Below are 19082 nucleotides of genomic sequence, written 5' to 3'. Positions count from 1 at the left end.
TGAGGTTTTTTTAGGACACTGCTCTTTGGAAAGGAATACTCCAGAACGGGTTGGCATATCACCCTTTTTGGAGTTTTGCATATTAAAGCGTTCTAGCACCTTATCAATATAAGTTGCTTGAGACAATGCCAAAGTTTTGTTCTGTCTATCTCTAAGAATCTTAATGCCCAGAACATACTTGGCTTCTCCCAAATCTTTCATTTGGAATTGTTCAGCTAACCAGTTCTTTAATTTTGATAATGATGTTACGTCATTTCCAATCAGTAATATATCATCAACATAAAGAACGAGGAATACTGCTACACCATCTTTGATTTGTTTATAGACACAAGGTTCGTCAACGTTTTGTTCAAAACCAAACGTTTTAATTGTGACATCAAATCTAAGATTCCAAGATCTAGAAGCTTGTTTGAGTTCATAAATGGATCTAAGAAGCTTGCAAACCATTTGCTCTTGCCCTTTTAACTCGAACCCTTCTGGTTGAGACATGTAAATGGTTTCGTTAAGGTAGCCATTCAGAAAAGTTGTTTTGACATCCATTTTCCAAATCTCATAATCCATGCACGCAGCTATGGACACGAGTATACGAATGGATTTTAGCATGGCTACAGGAGAAAAAGTTTCTTCATAGTCAACCCCTTCTTTCTGTGTGTAACCTTTGGCTACAAGCCTTGCATTGAAAGTCTCTACTTTCCCATCCGCTCCTCTTTTCTTCTTGAATATCCACTTGCAACCAATGGGTTTGATATTCTCAGGTGGATCTTCAAGAACCCAGACAGAATTGGAATACATCGATTCCATTTCTTGGTTCATGGCTTCTTGCCATTTTTCCTTGTCAGAATCATTCATTGCATCTCTAAATGTCAATGGATCATCTTTGTTTGTCTCAGACACAAGCATTTGAACTTCGTGTTCATAGCGTGTGGGTTGCTTACTAACCCTCATACTACGACGAGGTTCACTACTATTCTGACTAGAACTAGAAGTTTCCTCTTGCCGTTTTTCATTGGTTGTTGCTGGTGACTTTGCAACTTCATTTGAGACCATCTCCTCTAGAACAACCTTACTGTGAGGTTTGTGGTTATTCACATAGTCATGTTCAAGAAACGTTGCATCTGTCGATACAAATGTTTTATTTTCTTTTGGACTATAGAAAATTCCACCTCTGGTCTCTTTGGAATAACCCACAAACATGAACACTTCAGAGCGTGATTCCAACTTCCCGGTCTTTCCTTTAAGCACGTGTGCAGGACACCCCCAAATTCGAAAATGGTATAAACTAGGTTTACAACCATTCCATAATTCTATGGGTGTCTTTTGGACAGACTTAGATGGAACAACATTTAATATGTATAGAGCACATTGAATCGCATAGCCCCAGAATGACAGTGGTAATGATGAGAAACCCATCATTGATCTAACCATATCTAATAACGTTCTGTTCCGTCTTTCCAAAACACCATTTTGCTGTGGCGTTCCAGGTGCTGTGAGTTGGGATTGAATGCCATGCTCACATAGATAGTCTTTGAATTCAAAATCCAAGTACTCTCCTCCTCGATCAGATCGAAGAGCTTTTAGTGACTTACCTAATTGCTTTTCAGCTTCTGCTTGAAATTCTTTGAACTTTCCAAAAGTTTCAGATTTTCTTTGCATTAAATATAGGTAACCATATCTTGAATAATCGTCAATAAAAGTGACAAAGTATTCATAACCTCCTCTTGCTTGTACATTAAGTGGATCGCAAACATCCGTATGTACTAGCTGAAGTGGTTCTGTGGCCCTTGAGCCTTTGGCAGAGAAAGGTCTTTTGGTCATTTTGCCTTCTAGACAGGATTCATAAATAGGGAGAGATCCAATAAATAGTTCTCTTAAAGGGCCATCCTTTATAAGCCTATTTATTCTGTCTAGACCAATATGGCCCAATCTCAAGTGCCACAGATATGTATCACTATCAGAATCAGTCTTTTGTCATTTAATAGATCTAGGATTGGCTGTTTTAAATAATTCTGTATTATTAACAGATTTCTCTTTAGCTTGCAGTTTATAAAGCCCATCGATAGATTTTGCAGAACATATCTTAAAACCATATCTTGAAATAACAATCGAATTATTATTAAAAGATATTTTAAAATTTTGTTCATGTAACATAGAAACAGAAATTAAGTTTCTAGAAAATCCAGGAATATAATAAACATTTTCTAAAACAAGAAATTTATTATTCTCAAATTCCAAACGGGCTATTCCAACTGCTGCTGCAGAGACAATCTGACCACTGCCTACCCTCATAGTCACCTCTCCATCAGCCAGCTTCCTCATTGAACTAAGAATCGGAAGAGAAAAGCAGACATGATTAGTGGCTCCTGAATCTACTATCCAGGATGAGGAATTATCTTCCACTAAACAAGATTCTAACACAAGTAAATCAAATTTACTTGTATTTTTCTCTTTGAGGTCAGCGAGATACTTTGAACATTTTCTTATCCAGTGACCATTTTCTCCACAATGAAAGCAAGTCCCTTTTGGGGTCTTCCTTTTTTAGGTTTTGGTGTTCTTGTTCTCTTTGCTTTTGGATGACTTTTTAGGCTTCTCACATATTAATGCAATGTTCAAGTTTGATTTCCATTTCATGTAGTTTTCACCAGTCAATTTCTCATTAGCAAGTAAAGAAGATACAGAATTTGAGCTAGACATAATTGCTGAAAATAAATAAATAAACAAAATGAATCTATGCATATAACAAATATCAGTTATTTTTGGAACAGTAAACGTGATGCATGAATGCAACAAAAAACACATAAAAATTAATTACTAATTCCACGATTAATTAATTTGAATATCAATGGACCAGCCTTAGGGTAGGTCAGACTAATTCCAAATTAATTTTGAGACAAGCTCTCAAATTTATAAGTTAAAACTTAAATCAATATTTCTCTTTTGACTTATAAACAACCGCTTGTTTGGTCAAGAATACACTAGTCTGCTCGAAAGCCTAATGTACCTTGTGAGTGTAACCCATTATTTTAGATCAATGACTTAACTCAAGAGTGTGCCTTAGGGTCAGTCAAACTTGAAATACATCATTAAATCCTATTCTTGAAAAAGAAGTTTGCCTTGAGAATAACACAGACGGAAGCCTTCCTTAGGGGGACACAAGCAATGGTGCTGCGAGGCCCTCTCCATGTTACCTTGGTGCTAACTAATAATGGAGACCATGGGACTTATTGTCATAACTCCCTCTCCCACTCACTATTTTAGAACATGTTTTTTCTCAAAACATCCTATGCTTTTTAATTGGTTGTAAAAATAAAGTGGTCTATTTTTACCAAATGATATTCTAATAATTACTAATTAAATTAAGCAAAAATTAAAATTATAGAACTATGCCCTAATTAGTTCAATTTTATTTTGCTATAATTACTAAGAATATCATTTATAATTTAATAAAACAATTTTATTAAATACTAGAATTTAAACAACTTTTAAAATCTATTTCCGCTCTTGAACTTGTTAAAAACTAGATTTATTATTATATGGACAAACATATAATCACATAGGAAAATCCTAAGGCATGTTTCTACTCATATGATATGCATGCACAATTTTAAATACTGTGTGGGTTATATGTATGGCATGTCAAAAAATGCATGATAAAGTATTAAACAATTTAATCACATTCAAACATTTAAATAAATAAATAAATACTACCTAAATAAATAAATAAATGTGGGCTGGGTGTCTTGGGTATTTCTAGAAAAATTACAACACTTGCAAAAATATACACAAAAATGTAAGAAACTAAATAAGACCTAAATAGATTTCTATCTATTACTTAGGGCATTCACAAGTAGTATTGATCCATTAAGCCACTTATCCATTTAATTTTGAATTAAAATAACTTTCAATTATCTTAAACAAATTTTAAGAATAATTAACTTGGGTTTGATGCCCGATAAGTTATTAGGCCCAGATTTGAATTTGGGCTCATACAATTAATTCAAAATAAAATAATTTTAATTATGGGTTAACTTAATTAAGCCCAATATTAAAATGGACAATTTTTGGATGCAAGCTCTAGGGTTTAGAAACCCTAGGGGTGGCTGCATATGGTGGCTCGGCATGGGGCATGTGACTGGAGTGCACGGGCTGCTGTTGGGTGCGGCACACAGGGGCGCACGGGAGCAGCAGCAGCTGGCGCTGGGGCGCGTAGGCGTGTAGCTAGGTGAGGCGCATGGGCGCGCGTTGGGCAGGGGCGCAGGTGCGCGCTGGGCGTGCGGCAGACGCAGGCGCAGGGGCGCGCGCTAGGCAGGGGCGCAAGGGCGCGCATGCCAGGTGCGCAGGGGCGCGGGCGCTCAACTGGGAGAGGTGCGCGGGACGCCTGGGCTGGCAGCACGCAGGGGTTGGGCACGCACCAGTCTGGCTGGGTGAGGCTCGGGCTTCAGGGCTCGCAACTCGAGGCTCAGGCCTTATAGAATATTTCAAATAATTTTAACACAGAAAATTAAAATTTCAAATATTCCTATGCCCCAAACTGGCTTACATCTTTCATCTAGAATTTTAAGAACATTTCCTAAACCCAAAACACCATATAATTAACGACCCTTAAGAATAAACTATTATCATACATACATCCATCCATTCACATATATTATAATAACATAAGAATGCATATTATGCCCACACAGTAATTAATGTATGCAAAGATTAATGACCGCTCTGGTACCAATTGTTAGGAACGAGTTTCCTAATACGCAGCAGAATGGTGGTGTGGTTGGCCTAGTGTACAACAAAAATTTTGTAACATATTTAAACTACCTTTAAATATGCAGATCCATTAAAATACATACATTAATCATAAACAAGATAAGGATAGAATTCATACCTCTTGAAGCCTATCGAGTATCCTTGCTAACTTTTCGTATTTAGAACTATCTTCCTATCCAAGCCGCTCCCACATACTCACACCAAGATCTTCCAAAGCGTTCTCTACACCTCAAGAAATGTGTGGGCACTTAGAGAATGAAGGATAGTTTATTTGTGGTTCTACTTGATGTACTCAACTCATGAGATCAAGAGAATAAGCTTGAGAATTGGATCTTTATTTTCAGGGAGAGAAAACTATCGTTCTATTTTTCACAAAGCGAATGTTCAGAGTTGTCTCACATACACCCATCTGAATATTTTTCTGATTAGTCATACTTAAAAGAAAATATTCAAATTTTAAAAAATAAATTTGTAACCATTTTACAATTTACTTTTTAATTAATTAATTATTCTACTAATGAAAAAATTCAAAAACCAATTTTTGAATTATCCATTAATTAATTAATTAATTAAATAAATAAAAATGAAAATCCCATCCCTGAAAATGCCCTACACGCCACACACAGTCCATGGACTGTGTGTGCACGTGTAGCTTCCTTAATTTTAGGGATGTTGGTTTTTCAATTTTTATTTAATTATTTATTCAAACTACTTTGTCAGATAAGATCCAACAACCTAATAACTAATTCAAATTTGAATTCAAATTAATTATCTTTTTAATTAATTATCAAATATAATTAATTATTTGAATAAATATTAATCTTTTAAATTCAAATCCAATTTGAACTTATCAGATTATTATCTCCCACTCAAATAAAGATATTTAATTAATTCTACCAATTAATTAAATCCAAAATTTTCGAAAATAAATATTTAATTTATTATAATTTCGAAAATTATAATTAATTAATTATTTAATTAAATTTCAAAATTAATTTAATTATTTAATATAATTTTTAAAATTATACAATAATTAAATATTAATTAATTTTGTTAACTACAACTAATTTGTAATCAATTAATTAATCACTATTATCATATAATTGCATATTTGGCCTGAAGAACAAATTTCTTCTTAAATATGTCTTTAAACTATTTTCCCTTCATATCAATTCTTACCTTGAACAGTGTTGATAGAGCCGCTGTGGGGACCTATGGACCTATAATTCCAAACTCCAATAAATTTGAGATTATTAATTAAACTCTTTAATTAAATAATCTTAATTTATTAATCTCATGATTATTCCACTATAAATATGAGACTCCAATCTTGTAATTATAGACATTTCATTACTGAGTACTTTATAATCATAAAGCGTCCATTGATATAATCATTGCATACAACTTGACTCTCTAATAATGGTTCATAATTAATCGGGAATTAAATTACCATTTTACCCTTTTAATTATCTCTTGTTTCCTTAAGTACCATTGACTCTACTAGTGAAGGTTAATTCATAACTAAATTATGAATTTGAGCTCAATAACCTTTCAGTCCCAAAAGTCAACCCTTAAGAGAATCATCATTCAATCTCTTGCGAGAAGGTATAGATTCCATATCTGTATACTATGTCCCCAGCCATCTATATTAATGAGTTCCCAAAACAAAAGTTTCTAGCCTAATCATTCTGATAGACCCTAACAAGTGAATCAAAGAACTCATATAACATAAACAAGAGTTCATAGTAACTTCAGGATTAAGATCTATTTGTATATGATCATCAGTTGATATATTTAATTAATACTTCGAAACAGTATTTAACTAAGTATTAATAAACATATCTGGTCCAGTTCTATATATTCTCTAATATATAAAGCACCTCCACTAAAGTGTCCTACCACACCAGTGATCCGTATCTAGATCACATGTATTCGTAATACTAGTGGACTGTACTTGCAGTAATTAATCTAAAGATTCCATAACTTTATTTTACTGCGAACTATTCAAGTTCATTTATCTCAAACACAATCCTCCCGTACCAATACATGTTTGAGATCACATATATGAACTTAGGAATTTTCCTGATATTTACATAATATTATCATAGAATAATATAGTCCATAAAATATATGCATAACATATTCAATTTATTTATTTATTTCATAAAACAATGTCTACTACATATGCTTTCGGGGCACATTTCCAACAACATCGCCTGGGGAAGGTCAAGTGTGATGATTCTAAGACTGTGTAGGTATGGGACTACGTAGTTGAAGAGGGCTTAAATGGATTGATGAGTACTACCTATGCCAACAAGATACATCTTCTTTTCAGTAGCCCATTTCTTAAGAACTCCAAAGTTAAGCGTGCTTGACCTGGAGTAGTCTCACGATGGCTGACCTCCTGGGAAGTTTTCCCAGGAAGCGTGCGAGTGAGGACAAAGCATGCTAGAAAGAATCGTGTTGGTTTGTAGGGCCAGTCGTCATTCCAGGAAGCAACCATAGTGACGTGGTTGGGCGTTACAAATGGTATCAAAGCCTTGACCCTGTTGGAAGTGTGGCCAACGAGGACGTCGGACCCCTAAGGGAGGGTGATTGTGCAGTCAGAATCCCGTGATCCACAAGGGGAAAGACTGGATAAAAGTTGTTTAATCCCACATTGCCTGGGGAAGGTCAAGTATGATGATTCTAAGACTGTGTAGGTATGAGACTACGTAGTTGAAGAGGGCTTAAATTGATTAATGAGTACTACCTATGCCAACAAGATGCATCTTCTTTTCAGTAGCCCATCACTTAAGAACTCCAAAGTTAAGCGTGCTTGACTTGGAGTAGTCTCATGATGGGTGACCTCCTGGGAAGTTTTCCCAGGAAGCGTGCGAGTGAGGACTAAGCACGCTAGAAAGACTCATGTTAGTTTGTAGGGCCAGTCGTCATTCCAGGAAGCAGCCATGGTGACGTGGTGGGCGTTACACTTACATTGTTTTGATATGTATAAATGGATGAATGTTTTGTGTGTTATATTTATTCTTCAAGATCGTTAATTATATGATGTTTTAGGTTAGGATTATTATTATTATTATATTTTTTTTCTTTCCTATTTTAGATCAAATTGTAAACTATATGTTGCAAAGGATTTTTGTAAATTTTATTTTATTTAATTTTTATAAAATTCTGCACCACTCAAAGAAGAAGAAAAGACAAACGAATGAGGAAATCACAACTTGACGATGAATTGTGGGTGGGACCCACGACCACTATCCTTGATCATAGGTTGTGAACCATGGCATGCCACCACTGTGAGGCATTCCTTTATGAAAATGTCTAGGCTTTCCACAGTTATAACATGTGTTCATCTTAACTCTGCATTCTTCAAACTGGAGTTTGTCGCACTCGTAACATTGAGGAATTTTAAGCTTCTCTTGAGGTTTACCCTTACCTATTTTGTTGTTGTTGTTGTTATTGTTTGGGACCCTATTGATTCGATCACTTTCTATCTTCATTTTGCTAGTGGAGACCTCCTTTATTGGGTTGATTTCCTTGTCGATTTTGTTCATTCCTTGAACTTAGTCTCCTTGTTTCAGCTTCTCTTTCACATTCACGTATCATCCTTGTCTTCTCAATCTTCAGGGCCTTGTCTACTACTTTGGAGAAGGAAGTACCTTCCAACTTAGACACTTCAAGATTTTTACAAATGCCTGGATGAATAACATTCTTAAAATGCTTACTCTTCAATTCACCGCACATACCATATGCATCGCAATCACATACCTCGAGTTCTCGTTAAATTTCTTGATAAATTCATCCATAAGCATATTATTATACCTTAAATAAGTGAATTCTCTTACCTTCTCATACTTTAAGGTAGTTTGTAGATACCTTTCCTGTAATAAAGTCAGAATCGTTCCCAAGTCATCAAGCTAACATCGCGAATACCCATCATTGTATCCCACTAGTTTTTAGCATATTCCCTAAGCAAGTATTTGTTGGGAAAACTTATATAGGATCTTTGTTATTTTCATGTAAATCATATATTAAACATATTAATATAAGATAACCTAGAACCTGTTTTTAAAATTGAATTCAAACAGAAATTCAGTTTCTCTAACCCTTATATCCTTTCTGTTGCAGAGTTTTACCAAGAAACTGAACTGTTCTTCAATTTTCTTCACAACCTTCCAAAGTATCCTTAGAATCACCTAGACTAGGGTGGGAAATTCTCAACACATGAGATAGATACAGAGAGAAGAAGAATAGAAGAGAAAAATTGAGACTTAGAAAAAGAATTATGCAGTAGAGAGAATCTAAAACGTACTAGATCTTCTGATCTTCTCATAAACTAGTGTTTGTCATCTGTTTTCAACTCTCACTTAGCATTAATTTTATAGACTAAATTAGCTTATTTATTTAATAAAAAAATCAATAAAATAATAGACAATATTAACCATTAGGTCAAAATTCTCATGGGCTTTAGGTCCGTGAAATTTCCCTTTTAATTATAAGCCAATTGGACTTAAAATTAAGGCCTGTATTATTTTCTATTGATTAATTTAATTAAATAATTATTTAAATCATTTGTCAAATTAATTATTTATAATTTGAATCTTGATTTAAACTTATTTATTAATTTAGACACCAATTTATCTTAATTAATAAATCTGCCCTAATTTATCTTTTTCTTCTCTAAATTGTATAATTATGTGAAACTATCCAAAATTGACCTTGTCAACTTGATAATTCTAATTGATAATTAAATCAATCAATTGAGACTATCTAGGTGATTTTATCCAAGGAACAATGGGGGCCATGGGCCTATGAAATCATGCTCCAATAAGTTATCATGAATCTAACAAATAAATTTACTAACTTATTAATTCATCGTGACTCCACTAAAGACTCAGAATTGCACTTTCGAATTCATAGAACGCTCTATAACAAATATAGATACATTATTAACTATCCATTGTTACAACCATCATTGTCACTCAATCCTCTATAGACGGTTTACAATGAGATGGGACTAAAATACAGTTTTACCTCTCATTGTATTTTATCCTTAAAGCACTTAGTTCCTTGTGAATGATATTTCAGTAAACTAATAATAATTACTGAAATGAGATCTCTATCATTTAGCACCTTGAAAAAAACTAAAAGGAAACAATCGTTTTACTTCTTCATCAGAAGCTATAGATATTCATATCTATGATTAACACTCCCACTCAATTATACTACTGAGTTCCCAAGATGTAAGTATGGGCTAGTCTGTAAGGTAAGCTGGTAACAAACAAGTCAAAGAACTCAAATAATACAATGAGTTAGAATACTAACCACTCAGAATTGAGATTGAATTGACCTATGGTCAACTATAAGATATGAATAGAATAGATAATAACGGTATGTTTACTTATCCTATCTACTATCAATATCGGTCCATTCTAATGTAACAAATACATCCGATATTATATACTTTGCTAATGTTTAGGAAAGAACATAACACTGCGATGTGTAAGTAGATCATATCGTAGATTGGAAAGTCAATGTAAATCCTGTGCACTGACTAATCTTATGACTAACTTATTTTTGAACATATAATCATATTTATATTCTACTGTGATTATGTCACTATAAATATAACTAGTTATACGCTTAGGATTTAATTGAAGTCTATATTAAATAAATAATCATGAAAATAAAACTTGTGAGCAAAGGGATTGACCAAGTCAAAAAATAATTTATATTCGTTTATTGATAATAAATGAGATTACAAAGAAATTGGGTTTTAATTAGGGTATAAAACCCCAAAAAACTCCCACTTGCACTAATTAAAAACTAATGCCTTAATTCTACTAATCTCATTTCTTTGATATGCTTATTAAATGTAGCTTCTGGTAGAGTCTTTATAAACAGATCCGCAAGATTTTCTTCATATGCAATCTTCATAACCTTCACATCTCCCCTGGCCACATATTCTCGAATAATGTGATACTTCCTTTCTATATGCTTAATCCTCTTGTGAGTACGAGGTTCTTTTGAGTTGGCCATCGCTCCTGTATTGTCACAAAACAACACAAGTGGTTTATCCATATTTGGAATAACACTAAGAACCGAATATTACTTCTTTAGCCAGAATATTTCCTTAGTTGCTTCTGACGCAGCTATGTATTCAGCCTCCATGATGGAATCTGAGATCACAGACTGCTTTACACTTCTCCATATCACAGCTCCACCCCCAAGAGTAAACACTATTCCAGAAGTAGACTTCCTGTCATCGACATCAGTCTAAAAATCTGAATCGATGTAGCCTACAAGGTTCAAAACACCACCCTTGTAGACTAACATATAATCCCTAGTTCACCTTAAATACTTCAGGATATGATTAACTACTATCCATTGTTTCGTTCTTGAGTTTGACTAATACATACTCACTACTCCCACTGCATAGTAGATATCTGGTCTAGTACACAACATAGCATACATCAGACTTCCAACTACAGTTGCGTAAGGAACTTTTCTCATTGCATCCCCCTCTTTAGGAGTCTAGGGACACTGCTTCATTGAAAGATGAATTCCATGGCGGAACGATAGACGTCCTTTCTTGGAATTTTTCATTGAGAAACGTTCAAGCACTTTATCTATGTAAGTTGCATGAGATAGAGCTAAGAGTTTGTTCTTTCTATCCCTAATAATCTAGATACCTAGAATATAACTTGTTTCACCCAAATCCTTCATATGGAATTGAGTGCTCAACCAATTCTTCATATCTGACAATTTCTTAACATTGTTTCCAATGAGTAAGATATCATCTACATAAAGAACTAGGAATACCACTATTTCATCAAACCTAAGGTTCAAGGAACAAGAAGCTTGCTTAAGTCCATAAATGGACCTATTCAACTTGCAAACTTTTGATTCTTGTCCAGCTACTTTAAATCCTTCTGGTTGATCCATATAAATGACTTCGTCAAGCTTCCCATTAAGAAAATTTGTCTAGACGTCCATTTTCAAGATCTCATAGTCAAGAGTGGTTGCTATAAATAGGAGGATGTGAATGGATTTGAGCATGGCTACTGGAATAAAAGTTTCCTCATAGTCCACACCTTCTCTTTGGGTATAACCCTGTGCCACTAATCGAGCTTTATAAGTCTGGATATTTCCATCAACACCTCATTTCTTCTTGTAGATCCACTTACACCCAATGGCTTTAAAGTCACTAGGTGCATCCACAAGATCTCAGATAGAATTTGAGTAGATGGACTCCATTTCCTGTTTCACGGCTTCAAGCCATAGTTCCTTTTCAAGGCTAGCCATTGCCTGTTTGAAAGACAATGGATAACCATCACCAGTGTCACCAACAACCATATTGATTTCACCATCCAAACCATAGTGAACTGAGTTCCTAGAAACCCTCCCACTACGACGAGACTCTGTGACTATTTGCTCAGGAACTGTGGTACTATCTTCATTTAAATCGACTTGTGTCGGTTGGACATGAAGAGTGGGAATTTTATCATCAAATCGCATTCATGATGATGTAACATTGGTTGGATTCAATTCTTCAAGCATCTCCTCTAAAACTACTTTGTTGCGCGATTTGAAGTTTTTGACATAGTCATTTTCCAGAAAAGTAACATTCATAGAAGTAAACACTTTCTTCTCTGAATGACTATAGAAAAGTCCACCCCAAGTACCTTTAGGATAGTCAAAAAACATGCAAACTTTAGTTCGTGGTTCTAGCTTTCCTTCTTTTTTCTTAAGGACGTTGGCGGGACACCCCCAGATTCGATAATGGCGCAAACTAGGTTCACGACCATTCCATCGTTCTAAAGGTGTTTTGGGGATTGATTTAGACGATACGTTGAGAATGTCATTTGCGGTTTCAATTGCATGCCCCCATAATGAATTTGGTAGAGTTGAGTAACTAAGCATGCATCTAACCATTTCCAATAAAGTTCTATTCCAGCATTCCGCTACACCATTTTGTTGCGGAGTACCTGGGGCAGTAATTTGTGATAAAATCCCAAGTTCAGTTAAATGATCTTGGAACTGCATATCCAAATATTCTCCACCCCTATCAGATCGCAAGATCTTTAACATTTTTCCTAATTGGTTATGAGCCATCGCTACGAATTCCTAAAACTTTGAAAATGTTTCTGATTTCCTATGCATTAGGTAAAGACATGAGTATATAGAGTAATCATCAATGAAAGTGACGAAATACTCAAAACCACCCCTGGCTTGTACATTCAAAGGTCCACAAACATCTGAATGAGCAAGTCCAAGTGGTTCTTTGGCCATATCACCCTTTGTAGAGAATGGACGCTTGGTCAGTTTGCCTTTTAGACAAGATTCACAGACATGTAATTCACCTAAGGTTAGTTCCCTCAAAGGCTCATCCTTTGTAATTCTTTGAATCCTATCATAGCCAATGCGACCCTGTCTCAAATACCATAAATACGTAATGTTATCTCTATCACTCTTTTGACGTTTATTGGTCCTAGGTTTAGCTACTTTGAATAAATCATTGTTAAGAGCGATGGGTTCGTTGGGTCGCAATATAAAAAGCCTGTTTTCCAAACTTGCAATACACAATTGTGATCCATTGAAAGAAATAGATATATTAAAACTTGTGAAAGTCATAACAAATCGTTCTAATTGCAACATGGAAATGGAAATTAAATTTCTACTAAAATCCGGAATAAAAAATACATCATTTAAGATTAAGTATTTATTTATGAACTTCAGGCGATCTTTTCCTCTAGCTTGGACCGCAATGAACGCTCTCTTCCCAACTCTAAGCTTTAAGCCGCCTTCGTCAACTTCCTCCCATGATTCAAGAAACTATAAAGAGTTACAAAATGTAATGACCCACTACTCTAGACTTTTTTGGACCATTAATGAAGCTATACATACAAACCTTAATAAGACTTACATTTGCGAAAATACCATAAGTTTATTAGAAACTTGTAGAAACAAAAGTTACTTTCATAAAATAAGTAGAATATGGGTACCCATTGTTTTTAAAACAAAACATAACTTAAAGTAAAAAGGAGTTACATAGAAAGTGCGGAAAACACATGTAAAACCATAAAAAAAGTAAAACAAGACTACATCCTCGAGAAATCGAACTCTCGACTCCTTGCCTCCATTCACCATCGATACACATTCTCTAAGCGTCCACGAATCTTACCGCCTCTAAAGCTATTTTCCTGCACATAAAACAAAAAGGAATGAGCCTAATGCCCAGCAAGGAAAATCTAACACATAGTCATAAACATAAATTTCGTAATAAACATAAAGACATATCATAACACTTATTACATACACTTATTATAATGGCCATTATTACTTGGGGTCCCATAGACTAAACAAGTCATATGCCCATGAGATTAGTGGGATCCTACTAGCTAAGTAGGTCATATGCCCATAATCTTTTTGGGGTCTTGTTAGTCATATGGGTCATATGCCCAAGCTTACAAACATACACATTTCATAACATATTTATAACATATTTCATAACATATCACATAAGATAATACAAGCATAAAACATATAGATTCTATCCTATTTTCCTTACCAAAGTTACCGGGATAAGAGGACAGCGTTGGGACTTTTTGGAACACTCCTAAAACCATATATAACAGGGTGAGTCTAATGAAGAAAAAGAGATGAAATGAAAGGAATGGAAAGACTAAACCATTGAAAGTCACACTTACCAAAGCTTATGTGCTCAAGAACTTAGATTCCCTAACCAAAATAAGAATGAGGTTAGAAGACTGAGTAGAAGACTAAGAGAAGGGAAACATAACATAAAACCAATGAACTAGAGTGTGTTGAATACCTTGAGGACTTGTAGATCAATCTAACCCTCGAACCGAAATACTATGAAATCTTACTTCCCAAAGTGTTTGATAAGCTTATGATGTTTAAGCTTATGATTTCCCCAAAACCCAGGTGTTTATACTCTCACACTCACTTAGCACTTGCAGCCTCTGAACTTAGAGCAAAAGGTGAATAATGGTTGGGTACTAGGTCCTATTTATAGAGTTTGGGAATGAAGGAATCTTAATTTTACTTGAATAAAAATAATATCTTTTTAGGTGAAAATAATTTGAATAATCGTTCAGCAGAGGCTGAAGACTCGTTCAAAAGATGCTGGACTTATGAAGAAGTTGAATGGCTGAAAGGAAAAAGAATTAAAAAAACATTTGAATTATGCTGAAGGAGGCGATACATCGCCCCCTGTAGGCGATATATCGCCTGGGCCAGTATGCCCGAGGCGACCGTGCATCGTTTCGTGTTTTCCGTATCTAGGTGCTGCGATATATCGCCCCCTATAGCTGCGATATATCGGCACACGCTGAATATTTAAACACGAAATTACACATTTTTAGCTAAGTTTGAATGGAGTAAACAGCCTTGACTAAGCCCTCAACGTATTCAAAGCTGTTGGCTGACCTTAAAGCATTCAAATTTTACCCTTATTTAATTTAATCCTCAAAATACTTAATCCTTAATCACCCTTTCATAACATGTGCTTAAAATCCTATTGGTTGATATCTAAACCTTATAGTATAATAAATATTATTCTTAATATCAGCTATATAATCAAACCTTAGGTTAAAATTAATATTCTTAAACTATAGGTTAAACTTAGAAAGTCTATAAGTACTATGAGTGTCCAAATAATTCCTGATCTGAACCAAAAATCCACAGTTACAAAGATAATACTATACATACTATAATACTACTAAATAATTAGCTAAGTAAAGTTCTTGGACTCTACAATTCTCCCCTACTAAAAAGAATTTTGTCCTCGAAATTTACTTACCAAATAATTCCGGATACCGGCCTTGCATGTCCTCCTCCAACTCCCACGTTGCCTCGCGTTTAGAACTATTGCTCCATAGGACTTTGACTATAGGAAAGCTCTTGGACCGTAACTGCTTCATCCCCTATCTAGGATGCTAATCGATCGTTCCTCGTAACTTAAGTCTTTCTGGAGCGCTATCGTATCGTACTTGAGGACGTGAGATGGGTCTGACACATATTTGCGTAGCATCGAAATGTGGAAGACGTTGTGACTATCAGCTAGTGCTGGCAGTAGGGCTAGTCTATACGCAACTGGTCCCACTTTGTCCAATATCTCAAAAAGACCTATGAATCGGGGACTAAGCTTGCCTTTCTTCTCGAACCGCTTGACACCTTTCATAGGAGATATCTTCAGGAAGACTTGATCTCCAAATTGAAACTCCACATCGCGTCGCTTGGTATCCGCATAGCTTTTCTGACGGCTTTGAGCAGCAAGCATACACTGTCTAATAAGCGCTACTGCTTCTTGAGCTTGTCTAACAGCTTCGGGCCCTAGAAGCTGCCTTTCTCCTACCTCGTCCCAGTGCAACGGTGATCGACACCTTCTTCCATATAGCAACTCATAAGGTGCCATCCCGATTGTTGACTGGTAGCTGTTGTTTGTACGAGAACTCAATCAGCGGTAAGTACTTGTTCCACGATCCTCCGAAATCAAGTATACACGCGCGTAGCATGTCCTCTAAGATCTGAATCATACGCTCGGACTGCCCATCTGTTTGAGGATGGAAAGCTGTACTAAGACTTAACTTAGTGCCCATAGCTTGCTGTAAGCTTCTCCAAAACCTTGACGTAAACACCGATCCTCTATCCGACACTATCGTCTTGGGGATTCCATGCAATCGTACAATCTCTTGGATGTAGATGTCTGCATATTGGTTTGCCATGTATGAAGTCTTAACTGGTAGGAAATGAGCCGACTTGGTTAGTCTATCTATTACTATCCAAGCGGAATCATGCTGCTTATTCATCTTTGGCAGACCTGTCACGAAATCCATGGATATATCATCCCACTTCCATTCTGGCACGTTAAGTGGTTGTAATAAGCCTGCAGGGCGCTGATGCTCCGCTTTCACTTGCTGGCATACCAGACACTTAGATACATACTCCTCTATGTCCTTCTTCATTCCTGGCCACCAATAGATTGCCTTGATGTCATGAGTCATCTTGGTAGACCCTGGATGAACTGAGTATGGGGTACTGTGCGCTTCTTCTAAAATCGTCTTCTTAATACTTTGATCATTTGGCACGCATACCCGATCCTTATATCTCAATAATCCTTGGCTAGTTATTGAAAAATCTGTAGTCTTTCCTTCTCTGAATGCATCCATGTGTGCTGCTAGTGTGTCGTCATGTCCCTGACCAATTCGTATACCCTCTAACAAATTCGATTGGATAGACAAGTTAGCCAGCTTGCCTACAACCACTTCTATTCCGGCACTGATAAGCTCCTGCTGTAGCGGCTTTTCTATCCCAGATAAGGCTGCTAAATTCCCATAGCTTTTCCTACTAAGCGCATCGGCAACTACGTTCGCCTTTCCTGGGTGGTATAGGATTTCGCAGTCGTAATCCTTTACTAACTCCAACCACCTGCGCTGCCTCATGTTGAGCTCCTTCTGAGTAAAGAAGTACTTTAAACTTTTGTGGTCCGTATAAATCTCGCACCGTTCTCCGTAAAGATAATGGCGCCATATTTTTAATGTAAAGACCACCGCTGCCAACTCCATATCGTGAGTTGGATAGTGCTGTTCGTACTCCTTTAGCTGACGTGAGGCATAGGCTATCACCTTGTCATTTTGCATCAGCACGCAACCCAATCCTTGCTTTGATGCATCGCAGTAGACAACGAACTTATCGTTGGGTGTCGGTACACTAAGTACTGGTGTTGAGCGAAGCTTATCTTTAAGCAACTGGAAGCTTTCCTCACACTTATCATTCCAGTTAAACTTTTGTTGCTTCCGGATAAGGTTGTTGAGTGGAGTGGCTATCTTATAAAAGCCCTCTACAAACTTCCTATAATAACCTGCTAGCCCTAAGAAGCTTCTTACTTCTGATGCGTTCTTTGGTCTAGGCCAATCCTTCACGGCCTCTACCTTTGATGGATCTACTGCAACTCCATCTTTCGATATGATGTGCCCAAGGAACGCCACTTGTGAAAGCCAAAATTCGCATTTCTTGAACTTGGCGTAGAGTTGATGCTCCTTCAATCGTGTCAAAATCATCCTCAAATGTTCCTCGTGCTCTACTTCATCCTTGGAGTATACTAAGATATCGTCGATGAACACAACGACGAATTTATCCAAGTAGTCTTTGAAGACCCTATTCATTAAGTCCATAAACGCGGCTGGTGCGTTAGTAAGACCAAAAGACATAACCAAGAACTCGTAATGTCCGTAACGAGTCCTAAAGGTTGTCTTAGGAATATCTTCTCCCTTTACCTTGAGCTGATGATATCCTGATCGTAAATCGATCTTTGAAAATACCGTCGCGCCTCGGAGTTGATCAAACAAATCATCAATCCGAGATAACGGGTATTTGTTCTTAATTGTTACTTTATTCAGCTCACGATAGTCTATGCACATCCGCATACTTCCGTCCTTCTTCTTCACGAATAGTACCGGAGCTCCCCATGGTGAATGGCTTGGCCTAATAAAACCCAAGTCTAGGAGTTCTTGTAGCTGCGTCTTTAACTCCTTGAGTTCCGTAGGTGCCATCCGGTATGGTGCCTTAGAGATAGGCTCGGTGCCTGGTACTAACTCTATCGTGAAGTCTATTTCTCGATTTGGCGGCAATCCTGGCAAGTCATCGGGAAATACCTCTGGAAATTCTTGTATAACTCGGACATCTCCAACCTTAAGTGATGTCTCCTTCTCCACATTTGTGATGCTGGCTAAGAACGCTTGACATCCTTTCTCCATCATTCGTTGAGCTTTGAGAGATGATACTAACGGGGTGCGTAATCCTGAAGCTTGTCCCATGAAGCATAGTTTCTAGCCGTCAGGAGTCTCGAACATCACCTTCTTGCGTTTGCAGTCGATCGTTGCGCCATGCTGTGCTAGCCAATCCATGCCTAGTATTACATCGGAGTCCTTGATCACTAGCTCTATCAGGTCTCCTTCTAGTTCTATGACCTCAGTCTTGATCGGTACGCCTTGTACTATTCGTGATGATAGAACTACTTTGCCCGAAGGCAACTCGGTTACAAACCTAGTTCTAAATATTTCACAAGGTTTGTCTAGTTTTTCTATCATTCCTAACGAGATATACGAGTATATTGCTACCAAATCAAGCGATACTAGAACATATACTATTGAGGATAGGATCTGACCTGTAAATGCTTGTTACTAGCATGGGTTCCACCCTGGGTCAAGGCAAAGACTTTGGTCTGGAACCATCGTTTAATCCCTCTTCTCCTCACTAACATTCATCTGAATCCTTTTTACTTCTATTGTTGTTTC

This window comes from Humulus lupulus, chromosome 5 (assembly GCF_963169125.1).
Source record: "Humulus lupulus chromosome 5, drHumLupu1.1, whole genome shotgun sequence".
Taxonomy (NCBI): Eukaryota; Viridiplantae; Streptophyta; class Magnoliopsida; order Rosales; family Cannabaceae; genus Humulus; species Humulus lupulus.
This window is presented reverse-complemented; position numbering follows the sequence as displayed.